The sequence below is a fragment of the Vombatus ursinus genome, unplaced genomic scaffold, assembly GCF_900497805.2.
Source record: "Vombatus ursinus unplaced genomic scaffold, bare-nosed wombat genome assembly UNPS02014818.1, whole genome shotgun sequence".
NCBI classification, from domain to species: domain Eukaryota; kingdom Metazoa; phylum Chordata; class Mammalia; order Diprotodontia; family Vombatidae; genus Vombatus; species Vombatus ursinus.
The window spans coordinates 34,764,903-34,767,855 of NW_020954596.1; the positions used below are offsets into that span (position 1 = coordinate 34,764,903).

The 2,953-nt window shown below is 36.9% G+C and overlaps 1 pseudogene; it reads left to right on the forward strand.

Moving 5' to 3' along the window:
* The first annotated feature begins 1,318 nt into the window (after positions 1 to 1,318).
* Positions 1,319 to 1,725, forward strand: LOC114023854 (annotated as a pseudogene).
* The last annotated feature ends 1,228 nt before the right edge of the window (positions 1,726 to 2,953 follow it).

Below are 2,953 nucleotides of genomic sequence, written 5' to 3' on the forward strand. Positions count from 1 at the left end.
AAAAGACTAATGCAGTAGCCCCATTTAAAATACAATGGACTTTTTTAAAACCTATGTTTTCAGAGTTATATTTCAAGAAATTATATATAAAAACTGCACTGGAAAAAAAGGCAAATTGTCCAAGCTTTTTGAAAAATATGATAGTTAAAAATCCAAATAAATAAATAATAATGACTAAATAAATAAAAGATTAAAAAAAATATAGCCCCCAAACCCCAAAATATCTTAATAAAATATAAGTGACCCAAAATTATATTCCTATGGACAAGGTACCCACATGTAAGTATATGGTGCCCCAAGTGGAGAGAGGATTAGATGTGGTAAGAAGAGAAGGAGAAGGAGGAGGAGAAGAGGGAGAAGGAAAAGGAAAAGGAGGGGAAAGAAGAGGATAAGGATGAGGCAAGAGAGGCATTCCCCAACTTTTTTTTTGTTTGTTTTTTGTTTTTTAGATAGGTTAAGTGACTTGCCCAGGGCCACACAGTTAGTAAGTGTTATGTGTCTGAGGTTGGATTTGAACTCAGGTCCTCCTGAATCCAGGGCTGATGCTCTATTCACTGTGCCACCTAGCTGTCCCCCATTCCCCAACTTTTGCTCAAAATGGCAGGTTGGGTCCCCAGAAGGCTGCTACCACAACTCTCAGGGCTCTAAAGATAATTCTCTGTGCTTCTCCTACTGTAGGTCTGAGTGCCAAATGCAGCAGTCCCCATTTACAGTCATCCAATAGTCTCAATTAGTTTTTTTAACCAAAGTTAAGTTACCAAAGATAACATGATAGACAGTTAATACAAAATATTCTCCCAAAAACCTGGTTCACTTCTTCCCACAAATATCCACCACAACCATGGGAGAAGTAAACTTAAGCTTAGACCATAATAGTAGTGAGGCACACATAGAAGAACAAATATGTGTGTCAAAGGTTTAACCCATAGCACCCGCTCTGTAAGTCCTCTCTGTGTAAAGACCCTCTTGTAGATCTTGTTGTTGGTGGTGGTGGTGGCAGCAGTGGCAGGCAGTGGCGATCCTTTGTTCTCAAAGAAAACTAATGACATGATGATAGGGAATGTCTTAACTTGTGAGGGAATTGGATTTAAGTGAGGCTGAACTGTACAAAGTCATCAACCTCACTCTCTCCTCCAGAGTCATTGACTAGCAATGGCCCAGGATGCAGTGAGTGATCTTGACCTATCTGCTTTTCAATAAGCTAGAAAAAATAATAACAAAATTCATCTCAAAGAACAAAAGATCAAGAATATCAAGTGAGTTCTCGCTCTTTCTGTCAGCAAATCCTGTGAAGGGATGCTATCTCTCTGCTGGCACCATGCCTGCCCTCAGACCTCTCACAAAGCCTAAAATTGTCAAGGAGACAACCAAGAAGTTCATCCGGCACCAGTCCAACAGATATGTCAAGATCAAGAGAAACTGGTGTAAACCAAGAGGCATTGACACAGGGTGCAAAGACAATTCAAGGGCTAGATCTTGATACCCAGTATTGGTTATGGAAGCAATAAGAAGATAAAACACATGTTCCCAAGTGGATTCAGGAAGTTTTTGGTACACAATGTCAAAGAGGTAGAAGCGCTTCTGATGTGCAACAAATCTTACTGTGCCGAGATTGCTCACAATGTGTCCTCCAAGAATTGAAAAGTCATTGTTGAGAGAGCAGCTCAGCTAACCATCAAGATCGCCAATCCAAATGCTAGAATGAGGAGTGAAGAAAATAAGTAAAATACTTTGCACATTTTTATTTGTGTTAAATAAAGCTTCCAACTACTAAAAAAAGAAAAAAGAATATCAAGTGAGTCAATGACAACAAAAATGTGAAGGAAGGGTCTAGCAGTACCAAGCTTCAAACTGTATTACAAAGTGGTAAACATGAAAACAATCTGGTACTGGCTAACAAATACAGTGGTGGATTAATGGGGCGGATTAAGTACGTAAGATACAGTAGTAAATGACCATACTAATCTAGTGTTTGACAAACTCAAAGATCTGAGATTTTGGAACAAGAAATCACTATTTGACAAAAATTGCTGGATATAGATATAGATAGACATAGACCAACATTTCACACCATACGCCAAGATAAGGTCAAAATTGGCATAAGATTTAAATGTAAAGGGTAATATCATAAACAAATTAGGAGAGTGTGGAAAATGTTACCTGTCAGATCTATGGACAGGGGAAGAATTTATGACCAAACAAGAGATAGAGAGGATCACAAGAAATAAAGTGAATAATTTTGATTACATTAAATGTAAAAAGTTTTGTACAAACAAAACCAATGCAGCCAAGATTAGAAGGAAAGTAGGAAACTGAGAAATAGAGAAGGAAATGGCAAATCATTCCAGTATCATTGCCAAGAAAACTCAAAATGGGGTCACAAAATGTGAGATACAACTGAAAAATGACTGAACAATAAATTGGGAAAAATGTTTTTACAACAAATTTCTCTGATAAAGGACTTATTTCTTAAATATATGAAGAATTGAGTCAAATTTATAAAAAATACAAGTCATTCCCCAATAATAAATAGTCAAAGGATATGAACAGGCAGTTTTCAGAAGAAAAAACAAAAACTGTCTATAGTCATATAAAAATGTTCTAAATCACTATTGATTAGAGAAATACAGAATAAAACAACTCTGAGGTACCACCCTACACCGATCAGAGTAGCTAATAAGATAGAAAAAGAAAATGACCAATGTTGGAGGAGATGTGGGAAATTACTGTTTGTGGAATTGTAAACTGGTCTAACCATTCTGGAGAGCAATTTGGAGCTCCAAAGGCCATAAAACTGTGTGTACCCTTTGATTCAGCAATATCACTACTAAGTCTCTATCCCAAAGAGACCAAAGAAAAAGGAAAAAGACCTATATGTACAAAAATATTTATAGCAGCTCTTTTTGTGGTGGCAAAAAATTGGAAATGGAGGGGATTCTCATCATTTGGGAAA